This window comes from Eschrichtius robustus, chromosome 1, assembly GCF_028021215.1.
Source record: "Eschrichtius robustus isolate mEscRob2 chromosome 1, mEscRob2.pri, whole genome shotgun sequence".
NCBI classification, from domain to species: Eukaryota; Metazoa; Chordata; class Mammalia; order Artiodactyla; family Eschrichtiidae; genus Eschrichtius; species Eschrichtius robustus.
In genome coordinates this window covers 86,390,118-86,410,522 of record NC_090824.1, presented here as the reverse complement: position 1 = coordinate 86,410,522, position 20,405 = coordinate 86,390,118, and the positions used below count along the sequence as shown (strand labels likewise).

Below are 20,405 nucleotides of genomic sequence, written 5' to 3'. Positions count from 1 at the left end.
TGAACCCTCCTACACTGTTGGTGGGAATGTAAATTGGTGCAGCCACTATGGAGAACAGTATGGAGGTTCCTTAAAAAACTAAAAATAGAATTAGCATGTGATCCAGCAATCCCACTCCTGGGCATATATCTGGAGAAGACTCTGATTTGAAAAGTTACATGCACCCCAATGTTCATAGCAGCACTGTTTACAGTAGCCAAGACATGGAAGCAAAGTAAATGTCCATCGACAGATGAATGGGTAAAGAACATGTGGTATATTTATACAGTGGAATACTCCTCAGCTATAAAAAAGAAGGAAATAATGCCATTTGCAGCAACATGGTTGGACTTAGAGATTATCATACTAAGTGGAGTAAGTCAGACAAAGAATGACAAATATCACGTGATATCACTTATATGTGGAACCTTAAAATATGACACAAATGAACTTATTTACAAAACAGAAATAGGCTCACAGACATGGAAAACAAACTTCTGGTTACCAAAGGGGAAAGGTGGGGGGAGAGATAAATTAGGAGTTTGGGATTAACAGATACAAACTACTATATATAAAATAGATAAACAACACGGTCCTACTCTATAGCACAGGGAACTATGTTCAATATCTTGTAATAACCTATAATGGAAAACAATCTGAAAAAGAATGTATATATACATATATATTTAGAGAGAGAGAGAAAGATTTCTGATATGTATATTCAGAAACATACATATGCTGTACACCTGAAACTAACACAGCATTGTAAATCAACTATACTTCAATATAAAAAGAATGTGGCCTCAGTAATCAAGCCTGGATTGGTCGTCCTACTTTGCCACTTATACTATGTAATCTTATGTAAATTGCTTAAACACTTTAAGATTCAGTTTCCTCAGCTATAAGAAGGGGATAATAAGAGGACGTACCTATATGGATATTGTGGGCATTAAATGAGTGGATATATCTAAATGACTTTGCACATTGCTCAGCACAGTACAAGGCCACAAAGATGTTATTGGTGTTGGTATCATCCATGTTTACAGTACTTCTCAAAACTGTCATCAAAAACAAGGAGAGTTTGAGAAACTCTCATAATCAAGAGGAGCCTAAAGAGACATGATGAGTAAATGTAGTGTGGTTTCCTGGATGGGATTCTGGAACAGATGAAGACAGTTGAGGATAATCTGAATGAAAAATGGGCTATTGTAAATAATAATGGATCAAAATCGGTTCCTTAAAATTGTGACACATGTACCATATGAATGCAGAATGTTAACAATACAGGAGGCTGGGTCTAAGGTATATGGAAACTCTCTCAACTATCAACACAACTTGTCTGTAAATCTAAAACTATTCTAAAATAAAAAGGTTATTTATTTAAAGAAAAAAGGAAAAGCATCACAAGAATCTAATCATAACAAGAGAGCTAAGGAACTATGAGGGAAAATCAGTCAAGTTAACCTTAGCCTGCATCACAGTTTTTCAGAGAACCAACAACTGGCCAGGAGAATTTTCATTAGGAAACAAAAGACAAAATTCAATAGCCAATATTCATCTATGTTCTTAAAAAAAGGCTGTCTTGAGCAATTTGGTTAGTAGCCAAGGCCAAGTCTAGTATTATAATGTGTTACCAGTGGTATATGATGGCCAATAACACTGAGAATGATGAATAAGTATTTTCCTTTAACATATGATTAAACCCTCTGTTTAAGAGGTTAGGGTCTAGTACAAGCTAAAAGTCTACCTCCAATTGGAGAGAGCTATTGAGTACCTCTTCCACTTTATTTTTCAAGAGATAATGAGACAAGGATCAAAAACATTTTATCACAAGGATCAAAAACAGCCCAAACACCCAACTTCCCATCCCTCCTTGTCTTTGCCCTTAGAATGGGGCTGTCAAACATGATGATTTTAACTACATTATTAACATCTGTATCATCTCTTTTCCCATAACTGCCTCCAGCTGGCACCTTGGCTGGCTCCCTGGGAAAGACAACTGGACAACTCATGGAAAAGTCAAGGAGAGATAACCTCAGAAATAATTCTGCATGGAGATGCTGAACCAAGACTCAACCCCTTCTCACTCTGGATCATCCTTGTCATTGTCAAATAAGAGATTCGTGGAGGGGTTTATATATTTCCAAATGGGATTGTAAGTGCTTAAAGCTCATAGAATGTTGGATCTGGGAGGAGATTCTCAATTCAACTCAACCTTACATCCTACGAGAAGGAAACAGAAATCCAGAAAGTCATGCAGTTATATGTAACCAAGATGGAAACTAGAACCCTATTTCCCGACTTCCAGAGGAAAAAGTTTGGCTCCAAGAATAGGCTTATTCCCCTGAGCCCTGGAGCTGATAACCAGGGGAGCCTCTTCACTATGTAAAGGTCACTGAATGATGACTTGCTGCTACAGACACATTCCTGCAGCACCTACAGTGTTCAAGACAGAGGTAGTACAAGAGGGAAATAAACTATGAGGGATGGGCAAATCTGGGTAGGGGACAGCCATACTACACCCAACTGAGATGTGGATTGGGCAATCTATATATAAAACTGTATTCCAGGTCCTGACTTCTAAAATGCATCAGCGGCTCTAGCTGAATGGCATTCTAGCCACACAGTCATCACGCCTTGATCCCAAGTTCGGCACAGCAGTTCTTACCATTAATTCTTCTAGTGTTGTAAAGAAGTAAGGGCAGAGGTGGGTGCAGATGGCAGACAAAAGAGTGGGTCATTTGGACTGTTTAAGCCATAGTGAGGTCTCCAATCTCAGCACTAACCTATCTGCCAGCATTACAGGTGGCATGTAGCATGAATTCATCCACTGTTCTTGAGTCACCAGTTTCCCTAAGTCCAAGCACACCTCCTGCCCAGCCCAACTTGACTCCTGTTGATCCATCAGTTGCTGTCATCACCAGGAGTCAAGGTAAGCAGGTATTTTCAAGATTTTTTTTTAACTTTGCTAACACCAAGAACTCTTTGAATATTAAAATCTCAGGCAGCAAGCATGTCTTTCTAGTTTGGTTTGTAATAGTTTGTAAATGCATTAATAATCTGCCCAACTTTGTTTGTCTGTCATCCTTTCTGTTACTCTAAATACACAAGCACGTGTCCTGATTAAGTTCTTATGTGGATTGTGTTAAGTCTGTGAGTTTGGGTGACTGTTAAAGTGCTCTGTGGTTTTGTCCTTTTATTTCAGGAAATACTTTCCCTAGTTATCCTCTCTGTGCTTTATACTCCTGTGCACAGGAAGCTCATTCTGTGGGCAGCTTCTGTTGTTCATTTTCCTCTTGACTGGAGGAAGATGGGTTGGTATCAGGTTGCGAGATACGAGAGAGGGAGGCATCTACGCCCTACAAAAAGGACAAACAACACCAGCATGGTATCAGTTATCAATTTCGCAGTAGATTGTCACTGATAGTTGATAGCCCCCCAACTATCAGGAACAACTGTCTCATCTGGAAACACATAAATACCACAGGCTATGCAGCCTCAAAAGATTGGCCAAGGCTTCAGGCCCAATTTTTTAAAACTTCTCGATTTCAATCTATTTTGCTTAATCCTCACATGTACAGATTATCAATTTAGAGTTGTTAAACCCTAAGACCCTGACAACAGATATAAAGTTATGTTCTATGTCCTCTTCTATGCTTTTCCCTGTCCCCCATAAAGTAGACTTTCAAAAAGGGGGTGGGGTGACATTTGATGAAATAATGAATTATTGAACGTTTATCACTAAGCAAGCTCAAACTTTTCCAAACTCGCTTCATCATTTCTGCTTCTGCCTGGCATTGGCACCTCTTGATGCTTTTCTAAAAGCTTATTAATTACGAGGGGCTAGAGAAAATCCATTTTTATCAAGTCTAAGCCTCTTACGTCTCTACCTTCTCATATCTTAGATCAACAATTGATAGAGGCTATAGCTTTCACCAATGTTGGCTGCACTGCCAGGGCTGATGTCAGCCTTGCTTCTTTTGTATCGTTATGTTTATTGGCCAAGGGTACACAGAACATTGAATGCGCACATGGATATGCTGAGCTCTCAGGCCGTTAAAGTGATAATACAAATAATAGTATAGTGAGAGGGCAAGATGCTAGAAGGGGGAACAAATCATTATTACGGGAATAATAGAATTAAAGGAGCCATTCTTGTCTATATGTGATTGGCTGCTAGAGCTGTTACTATGTGAGAATTCACTGTGTAAATGTTCTTTCAGGATGTGATGGCCCAGGTCAAAGTTCACGTCCCATTAGATGGAGACGTGCATAGGCTCTACTTCCCCCGTGGCCTCCTGGCTCCATTTTAGTGTTCTGTTGGCATGACAGGCTCCATTTTATTCATTCCTTCACAGTAACATAGCTAAATGCAGCACCTGTATACTGAAAATATCTAACTTGCTCTAACCTGATAAGCTCTGGCAAATCTATCACCACTCACCCCTGAAGACCACAAGGAAAGGAATCCCCGCTTCACACCTCAGACTCCAGGCCTCCCTGTCAAGCTGCAGGTGAGCTCAGTGATGCCTGCCTGCCTGTGACCCGCCAGGGAACTGTTGGGATTCCAGACATCATGTCCCATGTTCTCTTGTGATGGCTTGTTTCCATCAGAGCACTTATCCTAGTTTTTAATACAGCTTTATCAGAGCAGGGCTAGATCTGTTTTTAGTCTTCATTGTATTCTCAAGCCCAGTGCCTCAGGAAAAGTATACTCACACAGATGCTTAATAAATGTGTATTGAATGAACAAGTGAATGAACAAACAGAAGAATGAATGATTGATCAAATGAGCTGCCCCAGAGGCATTTTAGTAAGTGATGGAAGAGTGATCCAGGAAAAACCACAGTCAGCAGAGAGTTAGGTAGGCTCTATTTATCACAGAATGTGTGGCTTGGCAAATGTGGATCAGAAAAAGAAAATATCCAAACGTTCTAGTGACAAGTAGTGATGAGCTTATTTTTCTTTTAATAAAATCAGCCTAACCAGGGAGCCCCCAGATCGTGTGATGAAGCCACAGAATAAATGCAAGAATAGCAGATGGGGTGGGTCTAGTGCCACAGAAGCTCCAATCCAACCCACCAACCTAATTACAGCACACCCAGTGTACAGTGAACGCCAGCTGTACCCGGTGCTCTTCACTGTTTGTCACCCAAGGCATTGGCCAGATCAACTTAGGGACATGAAAAACAAAGCAGCGTTTTTGCCGAAGCCCTTGAATTTCCAGTGGTTTCCATTCAGACTATCCGTAAAGGACTGTAGGCTTCCATTGCCTTTGTTGTTTCAATCTGCAGTGAGTCCAAGAAAAAGAGAAACCTCAAGCCCTCGCCAGCTGAGACTGGGGAAGGAATTCCTGTGCTTGGGCCTGTGGGCAGGAGGGACAGGGACCTCTGCTGGAAACGGTGCACTTCCCTTTCAGCCTGGGCGGCCCCAGCCAGGGCCTCTGCAGCCCTTCCTCTGCTTATTGGCCTGGAAAAAGGAAAGCCATATTCTCCATGGAGATCCTCTCTAAGGCAAGCTGTGTGATTTAATGAACCTTTGGAAAAGGTTTCACTTCTCACACATGCAAATGGCCCTTCAGTATTTGTCTTGTGCCTCAGGACTCCTCACATTTCTTCTAATGCCAAATAAACTCCACTAGAGCCTCCCTTCCATGAATCTTAAGGTCTGAGGGTCTTGTCCATAGGAGTCCTTTTTCCTTGGATTTTCTATCCTGCTTATCTGATAGGACCAAGGACAGGGCCTCTTTGCTGGACTGTTACCAGTTAACAGTAATCACTGTTAACAGTTTGAGCTAAAAACTGTTCCGTAAGTTTATGTATGTGTAGGTTTTTTTTTTTTTTTTTTAAGAGTATAGTAGTTTTTTTTTGGTTTTTTGTTTTATTTAATTTATTTATTTATTTATTTATTTTTGGCTGCGTTGGGTCTTCATTTATGTGCGAGGGCTTTCTCCAGTTGCGGCAAGCGGGGGCCACTCTTCATCGCGGTGCGCGGGCCTCTCACTGTCGCGGCCTCTCGTTGCGGAGCACAGGCTTCAGACGCGCAGGCTCAGTAGTTGTGGCTCATGGGCCTAGTTGCTCCGCGGCATGTGGGATCTTCCCAGACCAGGGCTCGAACCCGTGTCCCCTGCATTGGCAGGCAGCTTCTCAACCACTGCGCCACCAGGGAAGCCCTGTATGTGTATGTTTTATATTTGCACATATATGGGTTTGGGATTTCTAACATTAATTGGATCATATTATATGTATTACCCTATAACCTCTTTTCTTGCTTAACGATGTATCTCAGAAGTTGAACTTGAATCTCTATATAGCAAGATCTACCTCATTTATGCAATAATACTGCCATATTATTACATAGCAGAGATGTGTCATAACATCCATTCCCTTGTTGGTGTACATTTGGCCCTAATTCCAAGTTGTTGAGTGTACAAACAACTATATGATCAAGGATGTTTGCTACAGTGTTATAATGAACATCTTTTGTAAAGAATTTCCTTTCATACATAGCTTTGTGCACATATGAAAGTATCTTTGAAGGTTAGATTTCTAGAAATAGAAATGGTTAAATGTCATCTGCATTTTAATTTTTAATCGGCCCTGCCGAATTATCTTGCCAAAAAGATTGTGTTAACTCTCCAATCAATAGCATAAGCCTGTTATCGTAGGAAAAATTTCCTTTTCAGATTTAGAATGAGGGCTTTCTCCCAGATTCCTCCTGATTAGTCTGATTTGGAGATCATCAAGACAATAATTGAAACAAAAGCAAACACAGAAACTATCCTCAAGTCCCTTGAAACAAGATGACATTACAGTAAACTTAAGTGTTAAGAAAATAGCTCTGTTCCGGGAATGACTAAGGAATTAACTTTTGAAGAATTACGATACAGTAATCAACACTTGTTCTGCCAATCATGATTTAATAGTTCTGAAATGATTCAGAAAATGTTTTTGTTATTTTATAATGTCTCAAAGGAAAATGTAGCTACTTGCATTTCCTCATTGTGTGTGCGTTTTGGATAAATGGGCAGAATCCATCACCCTGATGATTAAAAGCAGCCGAGAGATTTTGCAGCCAGGTCATCCCTGCCCCTAGAATAAAGCAGTCACGAGAAGTCCGGGAAAGCCCTGGTAAGTGAGGGACCTGTACATCAGCTTCCTCTTCCAGCACCTCTCCATTTAGAAAGCTCAACATTTCTCTGCTCTTGTTCATGGCCAGACTTCCTCAGAGTGCTTGCAATGTACTTTATGTGCCCTTCTTCACCTATTCACTTTTTAAATTTTTAAAAATTAACTTAGTTATGCAATAACTTAAACATATGAGACTGATAAAACAGACACCCAGCTTCCTACTCTCCAGATTTAGAAGAATGTATCATTTTACATAATTTGCTTCAGATCCTTTTTAAAGGAAATAAGATATTACTGTTGAATCCTTCAATTCTCAATCTGTTCCTCTCTCTCCCTCCCAAGAGGTAACCTCTATTCTGAAGTTGGTATAGTATCTTTTCCATCTGTGTTTTATACGTTCACAGCCTATGTATATGTCCACTTGCAATAGGTCGCTTTATTTTGTGCATTTTTTTAATTTACAAAAAAAGACTTATACTACAGATATTCTGAAACCTGATATTTTTTTTCTCAGAATTTTTTCCAGATAATTTTTTCCAATGTTGATAGAGGTAGTTCAGTTCTTTCTCATTAACTGTTGAATTGTATTCAAGGGTATGCTATACAAACATTTAATTATTGTCTATTGGTTCACATCTAATTGGCTTCCAAAATTTTACAAGCCTTGTAGATTTTATGGTTATGTTTTTTTTTAATATTTATTTATTTTTATTTTTAGATTTTCTTTTATTATTTTATTTTATTTTTTAAACATCTTTATTGAAGTATTAATTGCCTTACAATGGTGTGTTAGCTTCTGCTTTATAACAAAGTGAATCAGTTATACATATACAATATGTTCCCATTTCTCTTCCCTCTTGCATCTCCCTCCCTCCCACCCTCCCCATCCCACCCCTCTAGGTGGTCACAAAGCACCGAGCTGATCTCCCTGTGCTATGCGGCTGCTTCCCACTAGTTATCTATTTTACATTTGGTAGTGTATATATGTCCATGACACTCTCTTACCCTGTCACATCTCACCCCACCCCCTCCCCATATCCTCAAGTCCATTCTCTAGTAGGTCTGTGTCTTTATTCCCGTCTTGCCACTAGGTTCTTCATGGCCTTTTTTTTTTTTTTTTTCCTTAGATTCCATATATATGTGTTAGCATACTGTATTTGTTTTTCTCTTTCTGACTTACTTCACTCTGTATGACAGACTCTAACTCCATCCACCTCATTACAAATACCTCCATTTCATTTCTTTTTATGGCTGAGTAATATTCCATTGTATATATGTGCCACATCTTCTTTATCCATTCATCTGTCGATGGACATTTAGGTTGCTTCCATGTCCTGGCTATCGTAAATAGAGCTGCAATGAACATTTTGGTACATGACTCTTTTTGACCTATGGTTTTCTCAGGGTATATGCCCAGTAGTGGGATTGCTGGGTCGTATGGTAGTTCTATTTGTAGTTTTTTAAGGAACCTCCATACTGTTCTCCATAGTGGCTGTATCAATTTACATTCCCACCAACAGTGCAAGAGTGTTCCCTTTCCTCCACACCCTCTCCAGCATTTATTGTTTCTAGATTTTTTGATGATGGCCATTCTGACCGGTGTGAGATGATATCTCATTGTAGTTTTGATTTGCATTTCTCTAATGATTAAGGATGTTGAGCATTCTTTCATGTGTCTGTAGGCCATCTGTATATCTTCTTTGGAGAAATGTCTATTTAGGTCTTCTGCCCATTTTTGGATTGGGTTGTTTGTTTTTTTGTTATTGAGCTGCATGAGCTGCTTATAAATCTTGGAGATTAATCCTTTGTCTGTTGCTTCATTTGCAAATATTTTCTCCCATTCTGAGGGTTGTCTTTTGGTCTTGTTTATGGTTTCCTTTGCTGTGCAAAAGCTTTTAAGTTTCATTAGGTCCCATTTGTTTATTTGTGTTCTTATTTCCATTTCTCTGGGAGCTGGGTCAAAAAGAATCTTGCTGTGATGTATGTCATAGAGTGTTCTGCCTATGTTTTCCTCTAAGAGTTTGATAGTGTCTGCCCTTACACTTAGGTCTTTAATCCATTTTGAGTTTATTTTTGTGCATGGTGTCAGGGAGTGTTCTAATTTCATACTTTTACATGTACCTGTCCAATTTTCCCAGCACCACTTATTGAAGAGGCTGTCTTTTCTCCACTGTATATGCTTGCCTCCTTTATCAAAGATAAGGTGACCATATGTGTGTGGGTTTATCTCTGGGCTTTCTATCCTGTGCCATTGATCTATATTTCTGTTTTTGTGCCAGTACCAAACTGTCTTGATTACTGAAGCTTTGTAATATAGTCTGAAGTCAGGGAGCCTGATTCCCCCGGCTCCATTTTTCGTTCTCAAGATTGCTTTGGCTATTCGGGGTCTTTTGTGTTTCCATACAAATTGTGAAATTTTTTGTTCTAGTTCTGTGAAAAATGCCAGTGGTAGTTTGATAGGGATTGCACTGAATCTGTAGATTGCTTTGGGTAGTAGAGTCATTTTCACAATGTTGAGTCTTCCAATCCAGGAACATGGTATATCTCTCCATCTATTTGTATTTATGGTTATTTTGAATGAGTTCCTACAGTTTTTAAATTGACATCCAATAATTTATAGGAATGATGCAAACTTCTCAGTGGTAATAGTTTACAGGTTCTTCTGAATTTTTTTTTCTTTTTTTTCTTTTTGGCCTCTGCCATGCAACATGCAGGATCCTCAGCTCCCTGACCAGGGATTGAACCTGTGTCCCCTGCAGTGGAAGCATGGAGTCTTAACCACTGGACTGCCAGGGAAGTCCCAGTTCTGTTGAATTTTGAATGTAAACTCTTATAAAGTCTTCGAATAATACAATTGGTTCTTCCATATCAATCTTTATACCTCTTTTCTTTTTTTTCATCTCACTGTACTGTCTTGAACCTCCAATAAAATTTTGAATAGAAGCACTGGTAAAAAGTAATTTTGTCATGTTCCTGACTTTAAAGAGAATGTCTCTAACAGTCACTTACATGTGGTGTTTGTTGGAAGTCCTTAGGAATGACTCAGCTTCTTTAAAGGTAATGGTTTAAGATTGCCTTGGAGAGTACCATCATTTTGACAATATTACTTCTTCCAATCCATGAACAAGGTATGTCTTTCCATCTGTTTATGTCATCTTCAACTTTTTTCATCAGTGTCTTGTAGTTTTCCAAGTATAGGTCTTTTACCTCCTTTGTTAGATTTATTCCTAGGTATTTTATTCTTTTTGATGCAATTGTAAATGGGATTGTCTTCTTAATTTCTCTTTCTGATCTGATAATTTGTTGTTAGTGTATAGGAATGCAACAGATTTCTATATATTAATTTTGTATTATGCAACTTTACCAAATTCATAGATGAGCTCCAGAAAAAAAAATGATTTATAGGTTTCTTCAGATTACCTATTCCTTGAGTCAAGGTTAATAAATTATATTTTCCTATAAAAGCATGCATACTGTCTACATTTTCAAATTATTGGCATTAAGGGTAGCCAGTCTTACTATTATTTTCATCCTGTACACTATCTATAGTATGTTCAGCTTTTCATTTTTTATAATCTCTATGTTCTTTTATTCTTGATGAATTTTTCCAGAAGTTGTCTATTTTAGCAGTCTTTTTAAGAACCAGCTTTTGTCCTTGTTAATCTTCTTTATTGTTTTCCTGGATTTCTAGTTGATCAGTTTCTGCTCCCATCACTGGTATTTACTTTCATCCACTTTTTTGGATTTACATTTGTTGTTTTCCCTTAATTTTTTGAATTAAATAAGTAACTAATTATTTTTTAGTTTTTCTTCTTCTCTAATATATGCGTTTAAAGTTATAAATGTCCCTGTGTGTACCACTTTAACTGAATGCTACAGATAGTTATAAATTGTTTATTATTCAGTGCTAAATATTTTATGATTTTCATTATGACCTCTTCTATCACCCATGAATCATTTGTGTGCTATTTATTTTTCAAAGTATAAAATCAGAAGAATATTAATCAGAATAATTAATTCTAGAGTATTTGTCTTATCTTCTTCATGGTCTAACATGTGGTTCATTTTGACAAACAAAATTCCAGTATGTCCAATTTGTGCAATATAGGTACAGGATTGTATTTGTTTCCATTAGATCGAGCTTTTGTAACAGACAGTAGTCCTTAATAATCAGGCATCTATTCCTACCCCTTTCTCTACGTTTGTTTCTCCTAGTTAGGACCGTGTAAGTAGGCCTAATCAATGGAATGTGAGTGGAAGCTTCATGAGTCTCTTCCAGGCTAAGGAAATGAAAAGCCATGCATAATTTTCTGATCTCTCTTTGCTCTTCTGCAATGAATGAAGCAGGCCACTTGTCCAATATGGTGGAGCTAAAAGATCATAAGCCTCCATTAGCCTCTGTAGAGATACAACCCCAGACTCTTTAGGACAAAATATGAGTGAGAAATAAATTGTGACTCTTAAGTCATTAAAATTTTGTGGTTAAAATGTTACTGTAGATCACCTCTCCTAAGCTCACAAATATGACTTTTTAGCTGTGTTGTTAAAATTTTCCTTCTTCTTACCACCTTCTTATTTACTTAATATATTAGTTTCTGAGACAGGTGTGTTAAAACAGTTATGATTATATATTTGTCAATTACTCTCTTATTTTGTCAGTTGAGAGTTTATATATGCTTGATGCATGCATGTTTAAAATATAAAATATTCTTAATGAGCTGATTTTTGCATCATTATATAATGGCACTGTATAACTAATAATGGCTTTCATCTTGAATCTATTCTATGACATTAATATGATGTTGATGACATTAATAGTTACCCTATTTTATTTTGATTAATATTTGCCTGCTACGTCCTTTTCTACTATATAGTTACAAACACACACACATACACGCAAACGTGCATGCAAACACATTCACATATATTTATGTAGTTGGAATATATTTTCACCTACTCTGAGAATCTCTGCCTTTTATTTATTTATTTTTATGTTGTCATAAGTATTTTACTTCATTTTTTGTTGAAGTATAGTTGATTTACAATATTATGTTAGTTTCAGGTGTACAACATAGAGGTTCAGTATTTTTATATATTATACTCCATTAAGAGTTATTACAAAATAATGGCTATAATTCTCTGTGCTGTACAGTATATCCTTGTTACTTATCTATTTTATACATAGTAGTTTGTGTCTCTTAATTCCACAGCCCTAACTTGCCCCTACCCCCTTTCCTCTCCCCACTGGTAACCACTGCTTTGTTTTCTACATCTGTGAGTTTGTTTCTGTTTTGCTGTATACATTTATTTGTTTTATTTTTTTAGATTCCACAAATAAGTGATATCATACAGTATTTGTCTTTCTCTGACTTATTTCGCTAAGCATAATAGTCTCTAGGTCCATTCAGATTGCCACAAATGGCAAAATCTCATTCTTTGGTATGGCTGAGTAATATTTCATAATATGTATGTACCACTCTTTTTCATCCATTCATCAATTGATGGGTACTTGGGTTGCTTCTGTATCTTGGCTATTGTAAATAGTTCTGATATGAACATTGAGGTGCATATATCTTTTCAAATTAGTGTTTTCATTTTTTTCTGGATGTATACCCAGGACTGGAATTGCTGGATCATAAGGTAGTTCTATTTTTAGTTTTTTAAGGAACATCCATACTGTTTTCCGTAATGGCTGCACCAATTTACATTCCCTCAAAGAATGTACAAGGATTTCCTTTTATCCACATCCTTGCCAACATTTGTTATATGTAGACTTTCTGATGATAGCCTTTCTGACATGTGTGAGGTGATACCTCATTGTAGTTTTGATTTTCATTTCTCTGAAAATTAGCGACGTTGATCATTTTTTCATTTGCCTGTTAGCCATCTCTATATCTTCTTTGAAAAAGATGTCTATTTAGGTCTTCTGCCCATTTTTTGGATTGGGTTGTTTGTTTTTTGTTTTTTTTTTTAAAGAGAAACTTGGGAACACTAGTACTTTCTGTTGGGCTGATTTATTTATTTATGGCTGCATTGGGTCTTCGTTTCTGTGCGAGGGCTTTCTCTTGTTGCGGCAAGTGGGGGCCACTCTTCATCGCGGTGCGCGGGCCTCTCACTGTCGCGGCCTCTCTTGTTGCGGAGCACAGGCTCCAGACGCGCAGGCTCAGTAATTGTGGCTCATGGGCCCAGCTGCTCCACGGCATGTGGGATCTTCCCAGACCAGGGCTCGAACCCGTGTCCCCTGCATTGGCAGGCAGATTCTCAACCACTGCGCCACCAGGGAAGCCCGGGTTGTTTGTTTTTTTGATATTGAGTTGTATGAGCTGTTTATATATTTTTATATTAATCCCTTGTCAGTCATATCATTTGCAAATATTTTCTTCCATTCAGTAGGTTGTCTTTTGGTTGATGGTCTCCTTTGCTGTGCAGAAGCTTTTAAGTTTAATTAGGTCCATTTGTTTATTTTTTCCTTTTTTGTAATTAAAAAACAAACAAAACAAAACAACAACAAGAAGAAAAACCCCTGCTAACAAAAGTCCGGGGCCAGACAGCTTCACAGGGAAATTCTATCAAACATATAAAGAAGAGCTAATACCTGTCCTTCTGAAAATATTCCAAAAAATTAAAGAGGATGAAACACACCTAACTAACTAAGTCTAGTTACCATATGTCATCATACAAAGATATCACATAGTTATTGACTGTATTCCCCACACTGTACCTTTCAGACCTGAGATTCATTTATTTTACAACTGGAAGTTTGTGCCTGTTAATCTCCCTCATCTATTTCTTTCCTCCCCGCACCACCCTCCCCTCTGGCAACCACCTGTTTGTTCTATCTGTAACTCTGTTCCTGTTTTGTTATGTTTTTCCATTTGTTTTTTTCCTTTCCACGTATAAATGAAATCATATGGTGTCTGTCCTTTTCTGTCTGATCTATTTTACTTAGCATAATACCCTCTAGGTCCATCCATGTTTTTGCAAGTGCATGATTTCATTCTTTTTTGGCTGAGTAATATTCCATTGTATTTATATACTGCATCTTCTTTATCCGTTCATCTACTGATGGGCACTTAAATTGCTTCCAAATCTTGGCTATTGTGAATAATACTAGAGTGAACATAGGGGTGCATATATATTTTCTAATTAGTGTTTTTATTTTCTTAGGAAAAATACCCAGAAGTGGAATTGCTGGATAGTATGGTAGTTCTATTTTTAATTTTTTGAGGAATCTCCGTATTGTTTTTCATAATGGCTGCACCAGTTTGAGGGTTTCTGCATCTACGTTCATCAGTGATATTGGCCTGTGATTTACTTTTTTGTGATGTCTTTGTCTGGTTTGGGTATCAGGGTGATGCTGGCCTCATAGAAGGAGTTCAAAAGCATTGTTTCCTCTTCAATTTTTTGGAATAGTTTGAGGAGGGTAGGTGTTAACTCTTTTTTAAATGTTGGTAGAATTCACCTGTGAAGCCATCTGGTTCTGGACCATTTTTTGTTGGAGTTTGTTTTTTTTCTTTTAATTACTGATTCAATTTCGTTACTGGTTATTGGTCTGTTCATATTTTCTATTTCTTCCTGGCTCAGTCTTGAGAGATTGTACCTTTCTAAGAATTTGTCTATTTCTCCTAGATTGTCTGTTTTATGGACATGCATTCGATTGTAGTAATCTCTTATGATCCTTTGTATTTCTGTCCTGTTGGTTGTAACTTCTCCTTTTTCCTTTCTACTTTTATTGATTTGAGCCCTCCCTTTTTTTTTCTTGAGTCTGGCTAAAGATTTATCAGTTTTGTTTATCTTTTCAAAGAACCAGCTTTTAGTTTCATTGATCTTTTCTGTTGTTTTTAATCTCTGTTTCATTTATTTCTGCTCATATCTTTATGATTTCTTTCCTTCTACTAACTTTGGGTTTTGCTTGTTTTTCTTTTTCTGTCTCCTTTAGGTATAAGGTTAGGTTGTTTATTTGATATTTTTCTTATTTTCTGAGGTAGGCTTGTATCACTATAAATTTCCCTCTTAGAACGCTTTTGCTACATCCCATAGATTTTGGATGAGTGTGTTTTCATTTTCATTTGTCTCCAGGTATTTTTTATTTCTTCTCTGACTTCTTCAGTGATCCATGGTTGTTAGGTGTATACTGTTTAGTCTCCACGTATTTGTGTTTTTTGCAGAGGGTTTTTTTTTTTTTTTTGTAGTTTATTTCTAGTCTCATAGCATTGTGGTTGGGAAAGATGCTTGATATGATTTCAGTTTTCTTAGGTTTACTGAGACATTTTTTGTCTCAGTAAAATGTGATCTATCCTGGAGAATGTTCCATGTGCACTTGAAAAGAATTTGTAATCTGCTGCTTTGGGATTGAAGTGTTCTATATAGATCTATTAAGTTCATCTGGTTTAATGTGTCATTTAAGGCCAGTGTTTCCTTGATTTTTTGTCTGGATGATCTTTCACTGATGTAAGTGAACTGTTAGTCTCCTACTAATAATTTTGTTACTGTCAGTTTCTCCCTTTATGTCTGTTAAGTTTTGCTTTATGTATTTAGGTACTCCTATGTTAGGTGCATATACATTTACAGTTGTTATATTTTCTTGGATTATTCCCTTGATCATCACATAATGTCCTTCTTTCTGTCTTGTTACAGTCTTTAAGTTCTGTTTTGTCTGATATAAGTATTGTTACCTCAGCTTTCTTTTCATTTCCATTTGCATGGAATACTTTTTTCTATCCCCTCACTTTTAGTCTATATGTCTTTTGTAAGCAGCATATATATGGGTCTGGTTTTTGTATCTGTCAGCCATTCTATGTCTTTCAATTGGAGCATTTAATCCATTTATGTTTAAAGTAGTTATTGATAGATATGTACTTATGCCATATTGTTAATTGTTTTGGTTGTTTTGGTGTTGTTTTATAGGGTTTTTTACTCCTTTCTTCTTCATTTGCTTTCTTCCCTTGTTATTTGATAACTATCTTTAGTGTTATGTTTGGATTCCTTTCTCTTTCTGTATGTGTGTATCTATTATAGATTTTTGGTTTGTGATTACCATGGAGTTTATATATAGCAATCTATATATTATACATGATTATTTTAAGTTGCTGACCTCTTAAGTTCAGACACATTTTAACAACCCTGCATTTTACTTCCTCTTCCAGCATTTACCGTTTTGACATCATATTTTACATCTTTTTGTTTTGTGTATCCCTTAACTTATTGTGGATATAGATTGATTTTACTGCTTTTGTCTTTTAGCCTTCCTACTAGCTTTATATGTGGTTTGATTTACTACATTTACCAATGAGATTTTTCCTTTTGTAATTTTCATATTTCTAGTTTCTAGTTGTGGCCTTTTTTTTTTTTTTTTCCCCCTTAGAGAAGTCCCTTTAACATTTTTTGTAAAGCTGGTTCGGTGCTGCTGAACTCTTTTAGCTTTTGCTTTTCTGTAAAACTTTTTCTCCCATGAAATCGGAATGAAAGCCTTGCCAGGTAGGGTATTCTTGGTTGTTGATTTTTATCTTTCATCACTTTAAATGTATCTTGACCCCCTCCCTTCTGGCATGCAGAGTTTCTGCTGAAAAGTCAGCTTGACAGCCTTATGGGAATAGATAAATTGTTGCTTTTCCCCTTCTGCTTTTAATATTCTCTCTTTATTGTTATCTTTTGCCATTTTAATTACAGTGTGTCTTGGTGTGGTCCTCTTTGGGTTAATCCTGTTTGGGAATGTCTGTGCTTCCTAGCCCTGGATGTCTGTTTCTTTTCCCAAGTTAGGGAAGTTTTCAGCTATTATGTCTTCAAATATATTCCCTGCCCCTTTCTCTCTCTCTTTTCCTTCTAGGAACCCTTTAATGTGAATGCTAGTATGCTTGATGTTGTCCCAGAGGTCTCTTAAGCTGTCCTCATTTCTTTTTATTCTTTTTCCTTTTTTTCTGTTCAGCGTCAGTGATTTCCACTGATCTGTCTTCCAGCTCACTGATCCATTCCTATGTATAATTTAATCTACTATTGATTCCTTCTAATTTTTTTTATCTTAGTTATTATATTCTTCATCTCTGTTTGGTCCTTCTTTATATTTTCTAACTCTTTGCTAAAAACTTCTAATTTCTCACTCTGTTCATCCAGTCTTTCTTTAGTTCTTTGAACATCTTTATGATTATTACCTTGAACCTCTTTATCAGGAAGATTGCTTATATCCACTTCACTTAGTTCTTCTGGGTTTTTTTCTTGTTCCTTCATTTGCAACATATTCCTCTGTCACCTCATTTTGCATAATTTTCTGCTTTTATTTCTTTGTATTTTGTAGGCTGGTTATGTTTCCAGACTTTGGAGAAGTGGCCTTTTGTAGGAGACATGCTATGCATCCCAGCAGCACATTTCCTTCTGGTCATCAGAGCTATATGCTCTAGGGTTTCCCCCTATGTGGGCTGTATGGGTCCTTCTGTTGTGGCAGGCTGACTACTATGGGCAGTGTGGTAGGTGTGGCTGGCCTCCAGTTCAGTTGGTCGCCAGACCTTGCCTTGTGCGGAGGCTGCTGGTAGGTGGTGGGCAGGGCTGGGTTACGAGGGTAGCTGACTGCAGGTCCCCAGAGGATCCTGGGGCTACTGCTGGCCCACTGGTGAGTGGGGCTGGATCCCAGGGCAGCTGGATGAGAGGTCTGAGGTACCTTAGAGCTGGTTTTGGCCTGCTGGTGGGCAGGGCTGGGGCCCAGAGGGTCCCTGAGCTAGTGCCAGCTGCTGATGTGTGGATCTAGGTCCCAGGGTCTCTGGCTGCAGGGCCCTGGGGATCCCAGGGCTGGTGTTGACCTGCTGGTTAGTGGAACTGGATTCCAAAGTGGCTGGCTCTGGGATCTGGGGTGTCCCAAAGCTGGTGTCAGCTTGCTGGTGTGCGGGGCTGGAGCCTAGGCAGTCCCAGGGCAGTTGCTGGCCTGCTGGTGGGTGGGCTGGGTCCTGACACAGCAGGCTTTGGGACTGCATTAGTCCTAGAATTGGTGTGTGCCTGCTGGTGAGTGTGTCCTGGGCCCACCATATCCCCATGTGCTACCTGCCCACTGGTAGGTGAGGCTGGTCCTGGGGATAGTGCCAGCCCACTGGTAGGTGGAGCTGGGTCCCAGGGTCTCTGGCTGCAGGGCCCTGGGAGTCACGGGGCTAGTGCCAGTATACGTGTGCAGGGCCAGGTCCTCAGCCCTTGGTTGACAGGGCCCGATCCCATGGTGGCTGTGGACTCAAGGGGTCCTAAGCAGCTGGCCTGCGTGGGTGGGGCTGTGTCCCCATCCAACTAGATGTTTGGCTTGAGACATCCCAGTATTGGTGCTGACAGGCTGGTGGGCGGGGCCGGGTCCCCGGGGCTAATTACCTAGTGGAAGGGTTCGAGAATGGTGCTTGTTAGCACCAGTGTCCACGTGGTAGAAAAAACTGCCCCAAATGGCTGCCACCAGTGTCTGTGTCCTCAGGGTAAGCTCCAGTTGCCTTCTGCCTCTCCAGGAGGCTCTTCAAGATCAGCAGGTGGATCTGACCCAGGCTCCTCTCAAATTACTGCGTCTGCCCTGGGTCTTGGAGCACATGACGTTTTATGTGTGCCCTTTAAGAATGGGGTCTCTGTTTCCCACAGCTCTCTGGCTCTCCCCAAAAATAAGCCCCACTAGCCTTCAAAGCCAAACATTCTGGGGACTCATCTTCTCGGTGCCACACTCTAGGCTGGGATCCTGGATCCCTCACTCCTCGGGCAGAACCTCTGCAGTTGTAATTATTCTTCTGTTTGTGAGTCACCCACCTAGGGCATATGGGTCTTGACTATACCGTGTCTCTGCCCCTCCTACCATTGTGGTTCTTTCTTTATATCTTTAGTTGTAGAAGATCCTTTCCGCTAGTGTTCCAGTCTTTCTCATTAATAGTTGCTCTGTAAATAGTTGTAATTTTGGTGTGCTCATGGGAAGAGGTAACCTCAGGGTCTTCCTGCTTTACCATCTTGACCACTCCCCTCTGTATATATCTCTTTGCTTCTTCTTACTCCTTTCCTGACTTATATGGGATTAAGCATGCTTTCTTCTGTCTTTTTACCTTGATTATTTTTTAGAGTTACACACACATACCCAAGACGTCAATATAATTCTACTATCTGAAGATTAAGCCTTTCGTAAATTCAGGAAAATTCTTGGATTATCTCTGCTAGCCTCACCAACTACTTCATTGAGAAATTGAAACCCTCAGGTCCTAGACAGAAATCTGGAAATTAACACATACAACTTCCAAAGAAATAGCACAGGGACCTTTCTGAGGGTGAAGGAGCTGAGTGGGTAGGGATCCAGGTCTGTGGCTACCCCCAGTCTTGTCCACTCAAATTAGCTCTTTATTTCCCAGTTGGGTTCTGTATAGCATTTAAATTTTTAAAGGCAGGATGGAGGAGTCTGTTACTTAAAAAAGAAATGAGAACCACCGCTCCTCTCTCTTCTCTTTGATCCACATAGTCTCCTTAAGGTTTGCCGTTTCCTAAGAGCTAAAGACAATCCCATGATACTTTTTGTTTGTTTGTTTGTTTGTTTGTTTTACTGCAGGTTCTTATTAGTCATCAATTTTATACACATCAGTGTATACATGTCAATCCCAATCGCCCAATTCAGCACACCACGATCCCCACCCCACCGCGGTTTTCCCCCCTTGGTGTCCATACGTTTGTTCTCTACATCTGTGTCTCAGCTTCTGCCCTGCAAACCGGTTCATCTGTACCATTTTTCTAGGCTCCACATACATGCGTTAATATACGATATTTGTTTTTCTCTTTCTGACTTCACTCTGTATGACAGTCTCTAGATCCATCCACATCTCAACAAATGACTCAATTTCATTCCTTTTTATGGCTGAGTAATATTCCATTGTATATATGTACCACGACTTCTTTATCCATTCATCTGTCGATGGGCATTTAGGTTGCTTCCATGACCTGGCTATTGTAAATAGTGCTGCAATGAACATTGGGGTGCATGTGTCTTTTTGAATTATGGTTTTCTCTGGTTATATGCCCAGTAGTGGGATTGCTGGATCATATGGTAATTCTATTTTTAGTTTTTTAAGGAACCTCCATATTGTTCCCCATAGTGGCTGTATCAATTTACATTCCCACCGACAGTGCAAGAGGGTTCCCTTTTCTCCACACCCTCTCCAGCGTTTGTTGTTTGTAGATTTTCTGATGATGCCCATTCTAACTGGTGTGAGGTGATACCTCATTGTAGTTTTGATTTGCATTTCTCTAATAATTAGTGATGTTGAGCAGCTTTTCATGTGCTTCTTGGCCATCTGTATGTCTTCTTTGGAG

General features: G+C 38.8%; 1 protein-coding gene across 24 annotated transcripts in view; it reads left to right on the top strand.

Annotated features, from left to right (window-relative positions):
- Positions 1-20,405, top strand: part of RASGRP1 (RAS guanyl releasing protein 1) — a 996,665-nt gene that overhangs the window by 743,365 nt on the left and 232,895 nt on the right. For 22 of the 24 annotated variants that reach the window (XM_068549078.1, XM_068549119.1, XM_068549138.1 and 19 more), the window contains one exon: positions 1,946-2,911. The exons of the other annotated variants lie outside the window; for them this stretch is intronic. The gene's annotated coding sequence lies outside the window, so the exon portion shown is untranslated. The remainder of the gene's footprint in view (positions 1-1,945; positions 2,912-20,405) is intronic. 24 annotated transcript variants of the gene reach the window in all.